This window comes from Schistocerca piceifrons, unplaced genomic scaffold (genome assembly GCF_021461385.2).
Source record: "Schistocerca piceifrons isolate TAMUIC-IGC-003096 unplaced genomic scaffold, iqSchPice1.1 HiC_scaffold_1165, whole genome shotgun sequence".
In the NCBI taxonomy this organism is placed as follows: domain Eukaryota; kingdom Metazoa; phylum Arthropoda; class Insecta; order Orthoptera; family Acrididae; genus Schistocerca; species Schistocerca piceifrons.
The window spans coordinates 23,453-43,910 of NW_025726978.1; the positions used below are offsets into that span (position 1 = coordinate 23,453).

General features: G+C 50.3%; 18 non-coding genes across 18 annotated transcripts; all 18 read right to left on the reverse strand.

Annotated features, from left to right (window-relative positions):
• Nucleotides 1-799: 799 nt before the first annotated feature.
• LOC124728485 lies at nucleotides 800-918 on the reverse strand. The gene has a single exon (XR_007007379.1). It is a non-coding gene; the product is annotated as a 5S ribosomal RNA (ribosomal RNA).
• Nucleotides 919-1,943: 1,025 nt separating this feature from the next.
• Nucleotides 1,944-2,062, reverse strand: LOC124728513. The gene has a single exon (XR_007007403.1). It is a non-coding gene; the product is annotated as a 5S ribosomal RNA (ribosomal RNA).
• A 1,025-nt stretch (nucleotides 2,063-3,087) lies between these two features.
• Nucleotides 3,088-3,206, reverse strand: LOC124728514. Its single transcript, XR_007007404.1, has one exon. It is a non-coding gene; the product is annotated as a 5S ribosomal RNA (ribosomal RNA).
• A 1,025-nt stretch (nucleotides 3,207-4,231) lies between these two features.
• On the reverse strand, nucleotides 4,232-4,350 carry LOC124728486. The gene has a single exon (XR_007007380.1). It is a non-coding gene; the product is annotated as a 5S ribosomal RNA (ribosomal RNA).
• Nucleotides 4,351-5,375: 1,025 nt separating this feature from the next.
• On the reverse strand, nucleotides 5,376-5,494 carry LOC124728515. Its single transcript, XR_007007405.1, has one exon. It is a non-coding gene; the product is annotated as a 5S ribosomal RNA (ribosomal RNA).
• Nucleotides 5,495-6,519: 1,025 nt separating this feature from the next.
• On the reverse strand, nucleotides 6,520-6,638 carry LOC124728516. The gene has a single exon (XR_007007406.1). It is a non-coding gene; the product is annotated as a 5S ribosomal RNA (ribosomal RNA).
• Nucleotides 6,639-7,663: 1,025 nt separating this feature from the next.
• LOC124728487 lies at nucleotides 7,664-7,782 on the reverse strand. Its single transcript, XR_007007381.1, has one exon. It is a non-coding gene; the product is annotated as a 5S ribosomal RNA (ribosomal RNA).
• Nucleotides 7,783-8,807: 1,025 nt separating this feature from the next.
• LOC124728517 lies at nucleotides 8,808-8,926 on the reverse strand. Its single transcript, XR_007007407.1, has one exon. It is a non-coding gene; the product is annotated as a 5S ribosomal RNA (ribosomal RNA).
• A 1,025-nt stretch (nucleotides 8,927-9,951) lies between these two features.
• On the reverse strand, nucleotides 9,952-10,070 carry LOC124728518. The gene has a single exon (XR_007007408.1). It is a non-coding gene; the product is annotated as a 5S ribosomal RNA (ribosomal RNA).
• Nucleotides 10,071-11,094: 1,024 nt separating this feature from the next.
• Nucleotides 11,095-11,213, reverse strand: LOC124728489. Its single transcript, XR_007007382.1, has one exon. It is a non-coding gene; the product is annotated as a 5S ribosomal RNA (ribosomal RNA).
• Nucleotides 11,214-12,238: 1,025 nt separating this feature from the next.
• LOC124728524 lies at nucleotides 12,239-12,357 on the reverse strand. Its single transcript, XR_007007413.1, has one exon. It is a non-coding gene; the product is annotated as a 5S ribosomal RNA (ribosomal RNA).
• A 1,025-nt stretch (nucleotides 12,358-13,382) lies between these two features.
• Nucleotides 13,383-13,501, reverse strand: LOC124728519. The gene has a single exon (XR_007007409.1). It is a non-coding gene; the product is annotated as a 5S ribosomal RNA (ribosomal RNA).
• Nucleotides 13,502-14,525: 1,024 nt separating this feature from the next.
• Nucleotides 14,526-14,644, reverse strand: LOC124728490. The gene has a single exon (XR_007007383.1). It is a non-coding gene; the product is annotated as a 5S ribosomal RNA (ribosomal RNA).
• Nucleotides 14,645-15,669: 1,025 nt separating this feature from the next.
• LOC124728520 lies at nucleotides 15,670-15,788 on the reverse strand. The gene has a single exon (XR_007007410.1). It is a non-coding gene; the product is annotated as a 5S ribosomal RNA (ribosomal RNA).
• A 1,025-nt stretch (nucleotides 15,789-16,813) lies between these two features.
• On the reverse strand, nucleotides 16,814-16,932 carry LOC124728523. Its single transcript, XR_007007412.1, has one exon. It is a non-coding gene; the product is annotated as a 5S ribosomal RNA (ribosomal RNA).
• Nucleotides 16,933-17,956: 1,024 nt separating this feature from the next.
• LOC124728491 lies at nucleotides 17,957-18,075 on the reverse strand. Its single transcript, XR_007007384.1, has one exon. It is a non-coding gene; the product is annotated as a 5S ribosomal RNA (ribosomal RNA).
• A 1,024-nt stretch (nucleotides 18,076-19,099) lies between these two features.
• Nucleotides 19,100-19,218, reverse strand: LOC124728492. Its single transcript, XR_007007385.1, has one exon. It is a non-coding gene; the product is annotated as a 5S ribosomal RNA (ribosomal RNA).
• A 1,024-nt stretch (nucleotides 19,219-20,242) lies between these two features.
• On the reverse strand, nucleotides 20,243-20,361 carry LOC124728493. The gene has a single exon (XR_007007386.1). It is a non-coding gene; the product is annotated as a 5S ribosomal RNA (ribosomal RNA).
• Nucleotides 20,362-20,458: the final 97 nt, after the last annotated feature.

Here is a 20,458-nt window from a genome sequence, read left to right on the forward strand (position 1 = left end):
AAGCTAACAACTTTACAACATAAAACATGAACAGAATTGTAATTTTAAGCACTTCCTTCCGCAATCCGACGTGCCAGCAGAGCGACTGCCGAACTAGCGGGCGCGCCGCCGTGTGTGTGAGACGCGCAGCTTCTCGTTGCACCTCCTGTCATCCGCTTGGCGCGTGCAGCCTTCGACACTCGCGGAAGACGCATCTTGTCCCTGGCGTCCAGCGCAGGAGGGCTGGCGCGCGGCCGGCCGGCGTGTGGCCTGTGCGGGGTGTGGCAGTGTCTTGTTGGAGGGCGCCACTGCTGGCGATGTGAGCTTCCTCGCCTCGCCTCGCCTCGCCTCAGACGAGGTGTTTGCGTAATTTGCAGTGCATTCGCACCATTCCTGTCCCTGTGCCTGTCCCCGTCCCGACTTGTCCCGACTTTGCTCGACTGCCGCTCGCTGCCGCTCGGGTCGTGGCCCATATAACAGCGCAAGCACAAGAAACGTCTGCAGGAGATGAGGAGACGAGACGAGACGACTAAAGAATAACTTTATGATTACATATCGAAGTAGGAATTGTACACCGCTACACAACAACAGGCGCTGACGTATTTCAGAACATATCTGCCTATTCGTACTGTTTTGTCGTTTTCAAAGACTTCCTGGCGAACTTGGTTAGCACATTCTCCCTCAAACTGAGACATTTACTGCAATTTCGTACCTTATGGTCACTACAGTAGTTTAAAATGCTTAAGCAAGAATCTTTGTCACAACAGAACGGTGGTATGGAAAGAGGGCGGTATAAAAAAAAAAAAAGTAAATGAAGGGGAGCCAACAGCACGTGGTGTTCCCAGGCGGTCACCCATCCAAGTACTAACCACGCCCGATGTTGCTTAACTTCGGTGATCGGACGAGAACCGGTGTACTCAACATGGTATGGCCGTTGGCGCCCATATAATGTAGGCGCATGGCAGAATTCGCATTCGGTTCTTATCCCAACACACACAAAATCTTACTTTTCGGTCGAAAGCAGCCGCATTTTTTTTTATTGACAATTCGTCACGTTAGCGCGAACGCAATCCTGAGTTCCAAAACTTATGAGCCGGAAGGACGTGCTTCGTGTATTTTTTTTTTGTGAGCTTTATAAATTTATTTATTAACATTACATCGTTACAAGCTAACAACTTTACAACATAAAACATGAACAGAATTGTAATTTTAAGCACTTCCTTCCGCAATCCGACGTGCCAGCAGAGCGACTGCCGAACTAGCGGGCGCGCCGCCGTGTGTGTGAGACGCGCAGCTTCTCGTTGCACCTCCTGTCATCCGCTTGGCGCGTGCAGCCTTCGACACTCGCGGAAGACGCATCTTGTCCCTGGCGTCCAGCGCAGGAGGGCTGGCGCGCGGCCGACCGGCGTAGGGCCTGTGCGGGGTGTGGCACAGTCTTGTTGGAGGGCGCCACTGCTGGCGATGTGAGCTTCCTCGCCTCGCCTCGCCTCGCCTCAGACGAGGTGTTTGCGTAATTTGCAGTGCATTCGCACCATTCCTGTCCCTGTGCCTGTCCCCGTCCCGACTTGTCCCGACTTTGCTCGACTGCCGCTCGCTGCCGCTCGGGTCGTGGCCCATATAACAGCGCAAGCACAAGAAACGTCTGCAGGAGATGAGGAGACGAGACGAGACGACTAAAGAATAACTTTATGATTACATATCGAAGTAGGAATTGTACACCGCTACACAACAACAGGCGCTGACGTATTTCAGAACATATCTGCCTATTCGTACTGTTTTGTCGTTTTCAAAGACTTCCTGGCGAACTTGGTTAGCACATTCTCCCTCAAACTGAGACATTTACTGCAATTTCGTACCTTATGGTCACTACAGTAGTTTAAAATGCTTAAGCAAGAATCTTTGTCACAACAGAACGGTGGTATGGAAAGAGGGCGGTATAAAAAAAAAAAAAGTAAATGAAGGGGAGCCAACAGCACGTGGTGTTCCCAGGCGGTCAACCATCCAAGTACTAACCACGCCCGATGTTGCTTAACTTCGGTGATCGGACGAGAACCGGTGTACTCAACATGGTATGGCCGTTGGCGCCCATATAATGTAGGCGCATGGCAGAATTCGCATTCGGTTCTTATCCCAACACACACAAAATCTTACTTTTCGGTCGAAAGCAGCCGCATTTTTTTTTATTGACAATTCGTCACGTTAGCGCGAACGCAATCCTGAGTTCCAAAACTTATGAGCCGGAAGGACGTGCTTCGTGTATTTTTTTTTTGTGAGCTTTATAAATTTATTTATTAACATTACATCGTTACAAGCTAACAACTTTACAACATAAAACATGAACAGAATTGTAATTTTAAGCACTTCCTTCCGCAATCCGACGTGCCAGCAGAGCGACTGCCGAACTAGCGGGCGCGCCGCTGTGTGTGTGAGACGCGCAGCTTCTCGTTGCACCTCCTGTCATCCGCTTGGCGCGTGCAGCCTTCGACACTCGCGGAAGACGCATCTTGTCCCTGGCGTCCAGCGCAGGAGGGCTGGCGCGCGGCCGGCCGGCGTGTGGCCTGTGCGGGGTGTGGCAGTGTCTTGTTGGAGGGCGCCACTGCTGGCGATGTGAGCTTCCTCGCCTCGCCTCGCCTCGCCTCAGACGAGGTGTTTGCGTAATTTGCAGTGCATTCGCACCATTCCTGTCCCTGTGCCTGTCCCCGTCCCGACTTGTCCCGACTTTGCTCGACTGCCGCTCGCTGCCGCTCGGGTCGTGGCCCATATAACAGCGCAAGCACAAGAAACGTCTGCAGGAGATGAGGAGACGAGACGAGACGACTAAAGAATAACTTTATGATTACATATCGAAGTAGGAATTGTACACCGCTACACAACAACAGGCGCTGACGTATTTCAGAACATATCTGCCTATTCGTACTGTTTTGTCGTTTTCAAAGACTTCCTGGCGAACTTGGTTAGCACATTCTCCCTCAAACTGAGACATTTACTGCAATTTCGTACCTTATGGTCACTACAGTAGTTTAAAATGCTTAAGCAAGAATCTTTGTCACAACAGAACGGTGGTATGGAAAGAGGGCGGTATAAAAAAAAAAAAAGTAAATGAAGGGGAGCCAACAGCACGTGGTGTTCCCAGGCGGTCAACCATCCAAGTACTAACCACGCCCGATGTTGCTTAACTTCGGTGATCGGACGAGAACCGGTGTACTCAACATGGTATGGCCGTTGGCGCCCATATAATGTAGGCGCATGGCAGAATTCGCATTCGGTTCTTATCCCAACACACACAAAATCTTACTTTTCGGTCGAAAGCAGCCGCATTTTTTTTTATTGACAATTCGTCACGTTAGCGCGAACGCAATCCTGAGTTCCAAAACTTATGAGCCGGAAGGACGTGCTTCGTGTATTTTTTTTTTGTGAGCTTTATAAATTTATTTATTAACATTACATCGTTACAAGCTAACAACTTTACAACATAAAACATGAACAGAATTGTAATTTTAAGCACTTCCTTCCGCAATCCGACGTGCCAGCAGAGCGACTGCCGAACTAGCGGGCGCGCCGCCGTGTGTGTGAGACGCGCAGCTTCTCGTTGCACCTCCTGTCATCCGCTTGGCGCGTGCAGCCTTCGACACTCGCGGAAGACGCATCTTGTCCCTGGCGTCCAGCGCAGGAGGGCTGGCGCGCGGCCGGCCGGCGTGTGGCCTGTGCGGGGTGTGGCAGTGTCTTGTTGGAGGGCGCCACTGCTGGCGATGTGAGCTTCCTCGCCTCGCCTCGCCTCGCCTCAGACGAGGTGTTTGCGTAATTTGCAGTGCATTCGCACCATTCCTGTCCCTGTGCCTGTCCCCGTCCCGACTTGTCCCGACTTTGCTCGACTGCCGCTCGCTGCCGCTCGGGTCGTGGCCCATATAACAGCGCAAGCACAAGAAACGTCTGCAGGAGATGAGGAGACGAGACGAGACGACTAAAGAATAACTTTATGATTACATATCGAAGTAGGAATTGTACACCGCTACACAACAACAGGCGCTGACGTATTTCAGAACATATCTGCCTATTCGTACTGTTTTGTCGTTTTCAAAGACTTCCTGGCGAACTTGGTTAGCACATTCTCCCTCAAACTGAGACATTTACTGCAATTTCGTACCTTATGGTCACTACAGTAGTTTAAAATGCTTAAGCAAGAATCTTTGTCACAACAGAACGGTGGTATGGAAAGAGGGCGGTATAAAAAAAAAAAAAGTAAATGAAGGGGAGCCAACAGCACGTGGTGTTCCCAGGCGGTCACCCATCCAAGTACTAACCACGCCCGATGTTGCTTAACTTCGGTGATCGGACGAGAACCGGTGTACTCAACATGGTATGGCCGTTGGCGCCCATATAATGTAGGCGCATGGCAGAATTCGCATTCGGTTCTTATCCCAACACACACAAAATCTTACTTTTCGGTCGAAAGCAGCCGCATTTTTTTTTATTGACAATTCGTCACGTTAGCGCGAACGCAATCCTGAGTTCCAAAACTTATGAGCCGGAAGGACGTGCTTCGTGTATTTTTTTTTTGTGAGCTTTATAAATTTATTTATTAACATTACATCGTTACAAGCTAACAACTTTACAACATAAAACATGAACAGAATTGTAATTTTAAGCACTTCCTTCCGCAATCCGACGTGCCAGCAGAGCGACTGCCGAACTAGCGGGCGCGCCGCCGTGTGTGTGAGACGCGCAGCTTCTCGTTGCACCTCCTGTCATCCGCTTGGCGCGTGCAGCCTTCGACACTCGCGGAAGACGCATCTTGTCCCTGGCGTCCAGCGCAGGAGGGCTGGCGCGCGGCCGACCGGCGTAGGGCCTGTGCGGGGTGTGGCACAGTCTTGTTGGAGGGCGCCACTGCTGGCGATGTGAGCTTCCTCGCCTCGCCTCGCCTCGCCTCAGACGAGGTGTTTGCGTAATTTGCAGTGCATTCGCACCATTCCTGTCCCTGTGCCTGTCCCCGTCCCGACTTGTCCCGACTTTGCTCGACTGCCGCTCGCTGCCGCTCGGGTCGTGGCCCATATAACAGCGCAAGCACAAGAAACGTCTGCAGGAGATGAGGAGACGAGACGAGACGACTAAAGAATAACTTTATGATTACATATCGAAGTAGGAATTGTACACCGCTACACAACAACAGGCGCTGACGTATTTCAGAACATATCTGCCTATTCGTACTGTTTTGTCGTTTTCAAAGACTTCCTGGCGAACTTGGTTAGCACATTCTCCCTCAAACTGAGACATTTACTGCAATTTCGTACCTTATGGTCACTACAGTAGTTTAAAATGCTTAAGCAAGAATCTTTGTCACAACAGAACGGTGGTATGGAAAGAGGGCGGTATAAAAAAAAAAAAAGTAAATGAAGGGGAGCCAACAGCACGTGGTGTTCCCAGGCGGTCAACCATCCAAGTACTAACCACGCCCGATGTTGCTTAACTTCGGTGATCGGACGAGAACCGGTGTACTCAACATGGTATGGCCGTTGGCGCCCATATAATGTAGGCGCATGGCAGAATTCGCATTCGGTTCTTATCCCAACACACACAAAATCTTACTTTTCGGTCGAAAGCAGCCGCATTTTTTTTTATTGACAATTCGTCACGTTAGCGCGAACGCAATCCTGAGTTCCAAAACTTATGAGCCGGAAGGACGTGCTTCGTGTATTTTTTTTTTGTGAGCTTTATAAATTTATTTATTAACATTACATCGTTACAAGCTAACAACTTTACAACATAAAACATGAACAGAATTGTAATTTTAAGCACTTCCTTCCGCAATCCGACGTGCCAGCAGAGCGACTGCCGAACTAGCGGGCGCGCCGCTGTGTGTGTGAGACGCGCAGCTTCTCGTTGCACCTCCTGTCATCCGCTTGGCGCGTGCAGCCTTCGACACTCGCGGAAGACGCATCTTGTCCCTGGCGTCCAGCGCAGGAGGGCTGGCGCGCGGCCGGCCGGCGTGTGGCCTGTGCGGGGTGTGGCAGTGTCTTGTTGGAGGGCGCCACTGCTGGCGATGTGAGCTTCCTCGCCTCGCCTCGCCTCGCCTCAGACGAGGTGTTTGCGTAATTTGCAGTGCATTCGCACCATTCCTGTCCCTGTGCCTGTCCCCGTCCCGACTTGTCCCGACTTTGCTCGACTGCCGCTCGCTGCCGCTCGGGTCGTGGCCCATATAACAGCGCAAGCACAAGAAACGTCTGCAGGAGATGAGGAGACGAGACGAGACGACTAAAGAATAACTTTATGATTACATATCGAAGTAGGAATTGTACACCGCTACACAACAACAGGCGCTGACGTATTTCAGAACATATCTGCCTATTCGTACTGTTTTGTCGTTTTCAAAGACTTCCTGGCGAACTTGGTTAGCACATTCTCCCTCAAACTGAGACATTTACTGCAATTTCGTACCTTATGGTCACTACAGTAGTTTAAAATGCTTAAGCAAGAATCTTTGTCACAACAGAACGGTGGTATGGAAAGAGGGCGGTATAAAAAAAAAAAAAGTAAATGAAGGGGAGCCAACAGCACGTGGTGTTCCCAGGCGGTCAACCATCCAAGTACTAACCACGCCCGATGTTGCTTAACTTCGGTGATCGGACGAGAACCGGTGTACTCAACATGGTATGGCCGTTGGCGCCCATATAATGTAGGCGCATGGCAGAATTCGCATTCGGTTCTTATCCCAACACACACAAAATCTTACTTTTCGGTCGAAAGCAGCCGCATTTTTTTTTATTGACAATTCGTCACGTTAGCGCGAACGCAATCCTGAGTTCCAAAACTTATGAGCCGGAAGGACGTGCTTCGTGTATTTTTTTTTTGTGAGCTTTATAAATTTATTTATTAACATTACATCGTTACAAGCTAACAACTTTACAACATAAAACATGAACAGAATTGTAATTTTAAGCACTTCCTTCCGCAATCCGACGTGCCAGCAGAGCGACTGCCGAACTAGCGGGCGCGCCGCCGTGTGTGTGAGACGCGCAGCTTCTCGTTGCACCTCCTGTCATCCGCTTGGCGCGTGCAGCCTTCGACACTCGCGGAAGACGCATCTTGTCCCTGGCGTCCAGCGCAGGAGGGCTGGCGCGCGGCCGGCCGGCGTGTGGCCTGTGCGGGGTGTGGCAGTGTCTTGTTGGAGGGCGCCACTGCTGGCGATGTGAGCTTCCTCGCCTCGCCTCGCCTCGCCTCAGACGAGGTGTTTGCGTAATTTGCAGTGCATTCGCACCATTCCTGTCCCTGTGCCTGTCCCCGTCCCGACTTGTCCCGACTTTGCTCGACTGCCGCTCGCTGCCGCTCGGGTCGTGGCCCATATAACAGCGCAAGCACAAGAAACGTCTGCAGGAGATGAGGAGACGAGACGAGACGACTAAAGAATAACTTTATGATTACATATCGAAGTAGGAATTGTACACCGCTACACAACAACAGGCGCTGACGTATTTCAGAACATATCTGCCTATTCGTACTGTTTTGTCGTTTTCAAAGACTTCCTGGCGAACTTGGTTAGCACATTCTCCCTCAAACTGAGACATTTACTGCAATTTCGTACCTTATGGTCACTACAGTAGTTTAAAATGCTTAAGCAAGAATCTTTGTCACAACAGAACGGTGGTATGGAAAGAGGGCGGTATAAAAAAAAAAAAAGTAAATGAAGGGGAGCCAACAGCACGTGGTGTTCCCAGGCGGTCACCCATCCAAGTACTAACCACGCCCGATGTTGCTTAACTTCGGTGATCGGACGAGAACCGGTGTACTCAACATGGTATGGCCGTTGGCGCCCATATAATGTAGGCGCATGGCAGAATTCGCATTCGGTTCTTATCCCAACACACACAAAATCTTACTTTTCGGTCGAAAGCAGCCGCATTTTTTTTTATTGACAATTCGTCACGTTAGCGCGAACGCAATCCTGAGTTCCAAAACTTATGAGCCGGAAGGACGTGCTTCGTGTATTTTTTTTTTGTGAGCTTTATAAATTTATTTATTAACATTACATCGTTACAAGCTAACAACTTTACAACATAAAACATGAACAGAATTGTAATTTTAAGCACTTCCTTCCGCAATCCGACGTGCCAGCAGAGCGACTGCCGAACTAGCGGGCGCGCCGCCGTGTGTGTGAGACGCGCAGCTTCTCGTTGCACCTCCTGTCATCCGCTTGGCGCGTGCAGCCTTCGACACTCGCGGAAGACGCATCTTGTCCCTGGCGTCCAGCGCAGGAGGGCTGGCGCGCGGCCGACCGGCGTAGGGCCTGTGCGGGGTGTGGCACAGTCTTGTTGGAGGGCGCCACTGCTGGCGATGTGAGCTTCCTCGCCTCGCCTCGCCTCGCCTCAGACGAGGTGTTTGCGTAATTTGCAGTGCATTCGCACCATTCCTGTCCCTGTGCCTGTCCCCGTCCCGACTTGTCCCGACTTTGCTCGACTGCCGCTCGCTGCCGCTCGGGTCGTGGCCCATATAACAGCGCAAGCACAAGAAACGTCTGCAGGAGATGAGGAGACGAGACGAGACGACTAAAGAATAACTTTATGATTACATATCGAAGTAGGAATTGTACACCGCTACACAACAACAGGCGCTGACGTATTTCAGAACATATCTGCCTATTCGTACTGTTTTGTCGTTTTCAAAGACTTCCTGGCGAACTTGGTTAGCACATTCTCCCTCAAACTGAGACATTTACTGCAATTTCGTACCTTATGGTCACTACAGTAGTTTAAAATGCTTAAGCAAGAATCTTTGTCACAACAGAACGGTGGTATGGAAAGAGGGCGGTATAAAAAAAAAAAAAGTAAATGAAGGGGAGCCAACAGCACGTGGTGTTCCCAGGCGGTCAACCATCCAAGTACTAACCACGCCCGATGTTGCTTAACTTCGGTGATCGGACGAGAACCGGTGTACTCAACATGGTATGGCCGTTGGCGCCCATATAATGTAGGCGCATGGCAGAATTCGCATTCGGTTCTTATCCCAACACACACAAAATCTTACTTTTCGGTCGAAAGCAGCCGCATTTTTTTTTATTGACAATTCGTCACGTTAGCGCGAACGCAATCCTGAGTTCCAAAACTTATGAGCCGGAAGGACGTGCTTCGTGTATTTTTTTTTTGTGAGCTTTATAAATTTATTTATTAACATTACATCGTTACAAGCTAACAACTTTACAACATAAAACATGAACAGAATTGTAATTTTAAGCACTTCCTTCCGCAATCCGACGTGCCAGCAGAGCGACTGCCGAACTAGCGGGCGCGCCGCCGTGTGTGTGAGACGCGCAGCTTCTCGTTGCACCTCCTGTCATCCGCTTGGCGCGTGCAGCCTTCGACACTCGCGGAAGACGCATCTTGTCCCTGGCGTCCAGCGCAGGAGGGCTGGCGCGCGGCCGGCCGGCGTGTGGCCTGTGCGGGGTGTGGCAGTGTCTTGTTGGAGGGCGCCACTGCTGGCGATGTGAGCTTCCTCGCCTCGCCTCGCCTCGCCTCAGACGAGGTGTTTGCGTAATTTGCAGTGCATTCGCACCATTCCTGTCCCTGTGCCTGTCCCCGTCCCGACTTGTCCCGACTTTGCTCGACTGCCGCTCGCTGCCGCTCGGGTCGTGGCCCATATAACAGCGCAAGCACAAGAAACGTCTGCAGGAGATGAGGAGACGAGACGAGACGACTAAAGAATAACTTTATGATTACATATCGAAGTAGGAATTGTACACCGCTACACAACAACAGGCGCTGACGTATTTCAGAACATATCTGCCTATTCGTACTGTTTTGTCGTTTTCAAAGACTTCCTGGCGAACTTGGTTAGCACATTCTCCCTCAAACTGAGACATTTACTGCAATTTCGTACCTTATGGTCACTACAGTAGTTTAAAATGCTTAAGCAAGAATCTTTGTCACAACAGAACGGTGGTATGGAAAGAGGGCGGTATAAAAAAAAAAAAAGTAAATGAAGGGGAGCCAACAGCACGTGGTGTTCCCAGGCGGTCAACCATCCAAGTACTAACCACGCCCGATGTTGCTTAACTTCGGTGATCGGACGAGAACCGGTGTACTCAACATGGTATGGCCGTTGGCGCCCATATAATGTAGGCGCATGGCAGAATTCGCATTCGGTTCTTATCCCAACACACACAAAATCTTACTTTTCGGTCGAAAGCAGCCGCATTTTTTTTTATTGACAATTCGTCACGTTAGCGCGAACGCAATCCTGAGTTCCAAAACTTATGAGCCGGAAGGACGTGCTTCGTGTATTTTTTTTTTGTGAGCTTTATAAATTTATTTATTAACATTACATCGTTACAAGCTAACAACTTTACAACATAAAACATGAACAGAATTGTAATTTTAAGCACTTCCTTCCGCAATCCGACGTGCCAGCAGAGCGACTGCCGAACTAGCGGGCGCGCCGCCGTGTGTGTGAGACGCGCAGCTTCTCGTTGCACCTCCTGTCATCCGCTTGGCGCGTGCAGCCTTCGACACTCGCGGAAGACGCATCTTGTCCCTGGCGTCCAGCGCAGGAGGGCTGGCGCGCGGCCGGCCGGCGTGTGGCCTGTGCGGGGTGTGGCAGTGTCTTGTTGGAGGGCGCCACTGCTGGCGATGTGAGCTTCCTCGCCTCGCCTCGCCTCGCCTCAGACGAGGTGTTTGCGTAATTTGCAGTGCATTCGCACCATTCCTGTCCCTGTGCCTGTCCCCGTCCCGACTTGTCCCGACTTTGCTCGACTGCCGCTCGCTGCCGCTCGGGTCGTGGCCCATATAACAGCGCAAGCACAAGAAACGTCTGCAGGAGATGAGGAGACGAGACGAGACGACTAAAGAATAACTTTATGATTACATATCGAAGTAGGAATTGTACACCGCTACACAACAACAGGCGCTGACGTATTTCAGAACATATCTGCCTATTCGTACTGTTTTGTCGTTTTCAAAGACTTCCTGGCGAACTTGGTTAGCACATTCTCCCTCAAACTGAGACATTTACTGCAATTTCGTACCTTATGGTCACTACAGTAGTTTAAAATGCTTAAGCAAGAATCTTTGTCACAACAGAACGGTGGTATGGAAAGAGGGCGGTATAAAAAAAAAAAAGTAAATGAAGGGGAGCCAACAGCACGTGGTGTTCCCAGGCGGTCACCCATCCAAGTACTAACCACGCCCGATGTTGCTTAACTTCGGTGATCGGACGAGAACCGGTGTACTCAACATGGTATGGCCGTTGGCGCCCATATAATGTAGGCGCATGGCAGAATTCGCATTCGGTTCTTATCCCAACACACACAAAATCTTACTTTTCGGTCGAAAGCAGCCGCATTTTTTTTTATTGACAATTCGTCACGTTAGCGCGAACGCAATCCTGAGTTCCAAAACTTATGAGCCGGAAGGACGTGCTTCGTGTATTTTTTTTTTGTGAGCTTTATAAATTTATTTATTAACATTACATCGTTACAAGCTAACAACTTTACAACATAAAACATGAACAGAATTGTAATTTTAAGCACTTCCTTCCGCAATCCGACGTGCCAGCAGAGCGACTGCCGAACTAGCGGGCGCGCCGCCGTGTGTGTGAGACGCGCAGCTTCTCGTTGCACCTCCTGTCATCCGCTTGGCGCGTGCAGCCTTCGACACTCGCGGAAGACGCATCTTGTCCCTGGCGTCCAGCGCAGGAGGGCTGGCGCGCGGCCGGCCGGCGTGTGGCCTGTGCGGGGTGTGGCAGTGTCTTGTTGGAGGGCGCCACTGCTGGCGATGTGAGCTTCCTCGCCTCGCCTCGCCTCGCCTCAGACGAGGTGTTTGCGTAATTTGCAGTGCATTCGCACCATTCCTGTCCCTGTGCCTGTCCCCGTCCCGACTTGTCCCGACTTTGCTCGACTGCCGCTCGCTGCCGCTCGGGTCGTGGCCCATATAACAGCGCAAGCACAAGAAACGTCTGCAGGAGATGAGGAGACGAGACGAGACGACTAAAGAATAACTTTATGATTACATATCGAAGTAGGAATTGTACACCGCTACACAACAACAGGCGCTGACGTATTTCAGAACATATCTGCCTATTCGTACTGTTTTGTCGTTTTCAAAGACTTCCTGGCGAACTTGGTTAGCACATTCTCCCTCAAACTGAGACATTTACTGCAATTTCGTACCTTATGGTCACTACAGTAGTTTAAAATGCTTAAGCAAGAATCTTTGTCACAACAGAACGGTGGTATGGAAAGAGGGCGGTATAAAAAAAAAAAAAGTAAATGAAGGGGAGCCAACAGCACGTGGTGTTCCCAGGCGGTCAACCATCCAAGTACTAACCACGCCCGATGTTGCTTAACTTCGGTGATCGGACGAGAACCGGTGTACTCAACATGGCATGGCCGTTGGCGCCCATATAATGTAGGCGCATGGCAGAATTCGCATTCGGTTCTTATCCCAACACACACAAAATCTTACTTTTCGGTCGAAAGCAGCCGCATTTTTTTTTATTGACAATTCGTCACGTTAGCGCGAACGCAATCCTGAGTTCCAAAACTTATGAGCCGGAAGGACGTGCTTCGTGTATTTTTTTTTTGTGAGCTTTATAAATTTATTTATTAACATTACATCGTTACAAGCTAACAACTTTACAACATAAAACATGAACAGAATTGTAATTTTAAGCACTTCCTTCCGCAATCCGACGTGCCAGCAGAGCGACTGCCGAACTAGCGGGCGCGCCGCCGTGTGTGTGAGACGCGCAGCTTCTCGTTGCACCTCCTGTCATCCGCTTGGCGCGTGCAGCCTTCGACACTCGCGGAAGACGCATCTTGTCCCTGGCGTCCAGCGCAGGAGGGCTGGCGCGCGGCCGGCCGGCGTGTGGCCTGTGCGGGGTGTGGCAGTGTCTTGTTGGAGGGCGCCACTGCTGGCGATGTGAGCTTCCTCGCCTCGCCTCGCCTCGCCTCAGACGAGGTGTTTGCGTAATTTGCAGTGCATTCGCACCATTCCTGTCCCTGTGCCTGTCCCCGTCCCGACTTGTCCCGACTTTGCTCGACTGCCGCTCGCTGCCGCTCGGGTCGTGGCCCATATAACAGCGCAAGCACAAGAAACGTCTGCAGGAGATGAGGAGACGAGACGAGACGACTAAAGAATAACTTTATGATTACATATCGAAGTAGGAATTGTACACCGCTACACAACAACAGGCGCTGACGTATTTCAGAACATATCTGCCTATTCGTACTGTTTTGTCGTTTTCAAAGACTTCCTGGCGAACTTGGTTAGCACATTCTCCCTCAAACTGAGACATTTACTGCAATTTCGTACCTTATGGTCACTACAGTAGTTTAAAATGCTTAAGCAAGAATCTTTGTCACAACAGAACGGTGGTATGGAAAGAGGGCGGTATAAAAAAAAAAAAAGTAAATGAAGGGGAGCCAACAGCACGTGGTGTTCCCAGGCGGTCAACCATCCAAGTACTAACCACGCCCGATGTTGCTTAACTTCGGTGATCGGACGAGAACCGGTGTACTCAACATGGTATGGCCGTTGGCGCCCATATAATGTAGGCGCATGGCAGAATTCGCATTCGGTTCTTATCCCAACACACACAAAATCTTACTTTTCGGTCGAAAGCAGCCGCATTTTTTTTTATTGACAATTCGTCACGTTAGCGCGAACGCAATCCTGAGTTCCAAAACTTATGAGCCGGAAGGACGTGCTTCGTGTATTTTTTTTTTGTGAGCTTTATAAATTTATTTATTAACATTACATCGTTACAAGCTAACAACTTTACAACATAAAACATGAACAGAATTGTAATTTTAAGCACTTCCTTCCGCAATCCGACGTGCCAGCAGAGCGACTGCCGAACTAGCGGGCGCGCCGCCGTGTGTGTGAGACGCGCAGCTTCTCGTTGCACCTCCTGTCATCCGCTTGGCGCGTGCAGCCTTCGACACTCGCGGAAGACGCATCTTGTCCCTGGCGTCCAGCGCAGGAGGGCTGGCGCGCGGCCGGCCGGCGTGTGGCCTGTGCGGGGTGTGGCAGTGTCTTGTTGGAGGGCGCCACTGCTGGCGATGTGAGCTTCCTCGCCTCGCCTCGCCTCGCCTCAGACGAGGTGTTTGCGTAATTTGCAGTGCATTCGCACCATTCCTGTCCCTGTGCCTGTCCCCGTCCCGACTTGTCCCGACTTTGCTCGACTGCCGCTCGCTGCCGCTCGGGTCGTGGCCCATATAACAGCGCAAGCACAAGAAACGTCTGCAGGAGATGAGGAGACGAGACGAGACGACTAAAGAATAACTTTATGATTACATATCGAAGTAGGAATTGTACACCGCTACACAACAACAGGCGCTGACGTATTTCAGAACATATCTGCCTATTCGTACTGTTTTGTCGTTTTCAAAGACTTCCTGGCGAACTTGGTTAGCACATTCTCCCTCAAACTGAGACATTTACTGCAATTTCGTACCTTATGGTCACTACAGTAGTTTAAAATGCTTAAGCAAGAATCTTTGTCACAACAGAACGGTGGTATGGAAAGAGGGCGGTATAAAAAAAAAAAAGTAAATGAAGGGGAGCCAACAGCACGTGGTGTTCCCAGGCGGTCACCCATCCAAGTACTAACCACGCCCGATGTTGCTTAACTTCGGTGATCGGACGAGAACCGGTGTACTCAACATGGTATGGCCGTTGGCGCCCATATAATGTAGGCGCATGGCAGAATTCGCATTCGGTTCTTATCCCAACACACACAAAATCTTACTTTTCGGTCGAAAGCAGCCGCATTTTTTTTTATTGACAATTCGTCACGTTAGCGCGAACGCAATCCTGAGTTCCAAAACTTATGAGCCGGAAGGACGTGCTTCGTGTATTTTTTTTTTGTGAGCTTTATAAATTTATTTATTAACATTACATCGTTACAAGCTAACAACTTTACAACATAAAACATGAACAGAATTGTAATTTTAAGCACTTCCTTCCGCAATCCGACGTGCCAGCAGAGCGACTGCCGAACTAGCGGGCGCGCCGCCGTGTGTGTGAGACGCGCAGCTTCTCGTTGCACCTCCTGTCATCCGCTTGGCGCGTGCAGCCTTCGACACTCGCGGAAGACGCATCTTGTCCCTGGCGTCCAGCGCAGGAGGGCTGGCGCGCGGCCGGCCGGCGTGTGGCCTGTGCGGGGTGTGGCAGTGTCTTGTTGGAGGGCGCCACTGCTGGCGATGTGAGCTTCCTCGCCTCGCCTCGCCTCGCCTCAGACGAGGTGTTTGCGTAATTTGCAGTGCATTCGCACCATTCCTGTCCCTGTGCCTGTCCCCGTCCCGACTTGTCCCGACTTTGCTCGACTGCCGCTCGCTGCCGCTCGGGTCGTGGCCCATATAACAGCGCAAGCACAAGAAACGTCTGCAGGAGATGAGGAGACGAGACGAGACGACTAAAGAATAACTTTATGATTACATATCGAAGTAGGAATTGTACACCGCTACACAACAACAGGCGCTGACGTATTTCAGAACATATCTGCCTATTCGTACTGTTTTGTCGTTTTCAAAGACTTCCTGGCGAACTTGGTTAGCACATTCTCCCTCAAACTGAGACATTTACTGCAATTTCGTACCTTATGGTCACTACAGTAGTTTAAAATGCTTAAGCAAGAATCTTTGTCACAACAGAACGGTGGTATGGAAAGAGGGCGGTATAAAAAAAAAAAAAGTAAATGAAGGGGAGCCAACAGCACGTGGTGTTCCCAGGCGGTCAACCATCCAAGTACTAACCACGCCCGATGTTGCTTAACTTCGGTGATCGGACGAGAACCGGTGTACTCAACATGGTATGGCCGTTGGCGCCCATATAATGTAGGCGCATGGCAGAATTCGCATTCGGTTCTTATCCCAACACACACAAAATCTTACTTTTCGGTCGAAAGCAGCCGCATTTTTTTTTATTGACAATTCGTCACGTTAGCGCGAACGCAATCCTGAGTTCCAAAACTTATGAGCCGGAAGGACGTGCTTCGTGTATTTTTTTTTTGTGAGCTTTATAAATTTATTTATTAACATTACATCGTTACAAGCTAACAACTTTACAACATAAAACATGAACAGAATTGTAATTTTAAGCACTTCCTTCCGCAATCCGACGTGCCAGCAGAGCGACTGCCGAACTAGCGGGCGCGCCGCCGTGTGTGTGAGACGCGCAGCTTCTCGTTGCACCTCCTGTCATCCGCTTGGCGCGTGCAGCCTTCGACACTCGCGGAAGACGCATCTTGTCCCTGGCGTCCAGCGCAGGAGGGCTGGCGCGCGGCCGGCCGGCGTGTGGCCTGTGCGGGGTGTGGCAGTGTCTTGTTGGAGGGCGCCACTGCTGGCGATGTGAGCTTCCTCGCCTCGCCTCGCCTCGCCTCAGACGAGGTGTTTGCGTAATTTGCAGTGCATTCGCACCATTCCTGTCCCTGTGCCTGTCCCCGTCCCGACTTGTCCCGACTTTGCTCGACTGCCGCTCGCTGCCGCTCGGGTCGTGGCCCATATAACAGCGCAAGCACAAGAAACGTCTGCAGGAGATGAGGAGACGAGACGAGACGACTAAAGAATAACTTTATGATTACATATCGAAGTAGGAATTGTACACCGCTACACAACAACAGGCGCTGACGTATTTCAGAACATATCTGCCTATTCGTACTGTTTTGTCGTTTTCAAAGACTTCCTGGCGAACTTGGTTAGCACATTCTCCCTCAAACTGAGACATTTACTGCAATTTCGTACCTTATGGTCACTACAGTAGTTTAAAATGCTTAAGCAAGAATCTTTGTCACAACAGAACGGTGGTATGGAAAGAGGGCGGTATAAAAAAAAAAAAAGTAAATGAAGGGGAGCCAACAGCACGTGGTGTTCCCAGGCGGTCAACCATCCAAGTACTAACCACGCCCGATGTTGCTTAACTTCGGTGATCGGACGAGAACCGGTGTACTCAACATGGTATGGCCGTTGGCGCCCATATAATGTAGGCGCATGGCAGAATTCGCATTCGGTTCTTATCCCAACACACACAAAATCTTACTTTTCGGTCGAAAGCAGCCGCATTTTTTTTTATTGACAATTCGTCACGTTAGCGCGAACGCAATCCTGAGTTCCAAAACTTATGAGCCGGAAGGACGTGCTTCGTGTATTTTTTTTTTGTGAGCTTTATAAATTTATTTATTAACATTACATCGTTACAAGCTAACAACTTTACAACATAAAACATGAACAGAATTGTAATTTTAAGCACTTCCTTCCGCAATCCGACGTGCCAGCAGAGCGACTGCCGAACTAGCGGGCGCGCCGCCGTGTGTGTGAGACGCGCAGCTTCTCGTTGCACCTCCTGTCATCCGCTTGGCGCGTGCAGCCTTCGACACTCGCGGAAGACGCATCTTGTCCCTGGCGTCCAGCGCAGGAGGGCTGGCGCGCGGCCGGCCGGCGTGTGGCCTGTGCGGGGTGTGGCAGTGTCTTGTTGGAGGGCGCCACTGCTGGCGATGTGAGCTTCCTCGCCTCGCCTCGCCTCGCCTCAGACGAGGTGTTTGCGTAATTTGCAGTGCATTCGCACCATTCCTGTCCCTGTGCCTGTCCCCGTCCCGACTTGTCCCGACTTTGCTCGACTGCCGCTCGCTGCCGCTCGGGTCGTGGCCCATATAACAGCGCAAGCACAAGAAACGTCTGCAGGAGATGAGGAGACGAGACGAGACGACTAAAGAATAACTTTATGATTACATATCGAAGTAGGAATTGTACACCGCTACACAACAACAGGCGCTGACGTATTTCAGAACATATCTGCCTATTCGTACTGTTTTGTCGTTTTCAAAGACTTCCTGGCGAACTTGGTTAGCACATTCTCCCTCAAACTGAGACATTTACTGCAATTTCGTACCTTATGGTCACTACAGTAGTTTAAAATGCTTAAGCAAGAATCTTTGTCACAACAGAACGGTGGTATGGAAAGAGGGCGGTATAAAAAAAAAAAAGTAAATGAAGGGGAGCCAACAGCACGTGGTGTTCCCAGGCGGTCACCCATCCAAGTACTAACCACGCCCGATGTTGCTTAACTTCGGTGATCGGACGAGAACCGGTGTACTCAACATGGTATGGCCGTTGGCGCCCATATAATGTAGGCGCATGGCAGAATTCGCATTCGGTTCTTATCCCAACACACACAAAATCTTACTTTTCGGTCGAAAGCAGCCGCATTTTTTTTTATTGACAATTCGTCACGTTAGCGCGAACGCAATCCTGAGTTCCAAAACTTATGAGCCGGAAGGACGTGCTTCGTGTATTTTTTTTTTGTGAGCTTTATAAATTTATTTATTAACATTACATCGTTACAAGCTAACAACTTTACAACATAAAACATGAACAGAATTGTAATTTTAAGCACTTCCTTCCGCAATCCGACGTGCCAGCAGAGCGACTGCCGAACTAGCGGGCGCGCCGCCGTGTGTGTGAGACGCGCAGCTTCTCGTTGCACCTCCTGTCATCCGCTTGGCGCGTGCAGCCTTCGACACTCGCGGAAGACGCATCTTGTCCCTGGCGTCCAGCGCAGGAGGGCTGGCGCGCGGCCGGCCGGCGTGTGGCCTGTGCGGGGTGTGGCAGTGTCTTGTTGGAGGGCGCCACTGCTGGCGATGTGAGCTTCCTCGCCTCGCCTCGCCTCGCCTCAGACGAGGTGTTTGCGTAATTTGCAGTGCATTCGCACCATTCCTGTCCCTGTGCCTGTCCCCGTCCCGACTTGTCCCGACTTTGCTCGACTGCCGCTCGCTGCCGCTCGGGTCGTGGCCCATATAACAGCGCAAGCACAAGAAACGTCTGCAGGAGATGAGGAGACGAGACGAGACGACTAAAGAATAACTTTATGATTACATATCGAAGTAGGAATTGTACACCGCTACACAACAACAGGCGCTGACGTATTTCAGAACATATCTGCCTATTCGTACTGTTTTGTCGTTTTCAAAGACTTCCTGGCGAACTTGGTTAGCACATTCTCCCTCAAACTGAGACATTTACTGCAATTTCGTACCTTATGGTCACTACAGTAGTTTAAAATGCTTAAGCAAGAATCTTTGTCACAACAGAACGGTGGTATGGAAAGAGGGCGGTATAAAAAAAAAAAAGTAAATGAAGGGGAGCCAACAGCACGTGGTGTTCCCAGGCGGTCACCCATCCAAGTACTAACCACGCCCGATGTTGCTTAACTTCGGTGATCGGACGAGAACCGGTGTACTCAACATGGTATGGCCGTTGGCGCCCATATAATGTAGGCGCATGGCAGAATTCGCATTCGGTTCTTATCCCAACACACACAAAATCTTACTTTTCGGTCGAAAGCAGCCGCATTTTTTTTTATTGACAATTCGTCACGTTAGCGCGAACGCAATCCTGAGTTCCAAAACTTATGAGCCGGAAGGACGTGCTTCGTGTATTTTTTTTTTGTGAGCTTTATAAATTTATTTATTAACATTACATCGTTACAAGCTAACAACTTTACAACATAAAACATGAACAGAATTGTAATTTTAAGCACTTCCTTCCGCAATCCGACGTGCCAGCAGAGCGACTGCCGAACTAGCGGGCGCGCCGCCGTGTGTGTGAGACGCGCAGCTTCTCGTTGCACCTCCTGTCATCCGCTTGGCGCGTGCAGCCTTCGACACTCGCGGAAGACGCATCTTGTCCCTGGCGTCCAGCGCAGGAGGGCTGGCGCGCGGCCGGCCGGCGTGTGGCCTGTGCGGGGTGTGGCAGTGTCTTGTTGGAGGGCGCCACTGCTGGCGATGTGAGCTTCCTCGCCTCGCCTCGCCTCGCCTCAGACGAGGTGTTTGCGTAATTTGCAGTGCATTCGCACCATTCCTGTCCCTGTGCCTGTCCCCGTCCCGACTTGTCCCGACTTTGCTCGACTGCCGCTCGCTGCCGCTCGGGTCGTGGCCCATATAACAGCGCAAGCACAAGAAACGTCTGCAGGAGATGAGGAGACGAGACGAGACGACTAAAGAATAACTTTATGATTACATATCGAAGTAGGAATTGTACACCGCTACACAACAACAGGCGCTGACGTATTTCAGAACATATCTGCCTATTCGTACTGTTTTGTCGTTTTCAAAGACTTCCTGGCGAACTTGGTTAGCACATTCTCCCTCAAACTGAGACATTTACTGCAATTTCGTACCTTATGGTCACTACAGTAGTTTAAAATGCTTAAGCAAGAATCTTTGTCACAACAGAACGGTGGTATGGAAAGAGGGCGGTATAAAAAAAAAAAAGTAAATGAAGGGGAGCCAACAGCACGTGGTGTTCCCAGGCGGTCACCCATCCAAGTACTAACCACGCCCGATGTTGCTTAACTTCGGTGATCGGACGAGAACCGGTGTACTCAACATGGTATGGCCGTTGGCGCCCATATAATGTAGGCGCATGGCAGAATTCGCATTCGGTTCTTATCCCAACACACACAAAATCTTACTTTTCGGTCGAAAGCAGCCGCATTTTTTT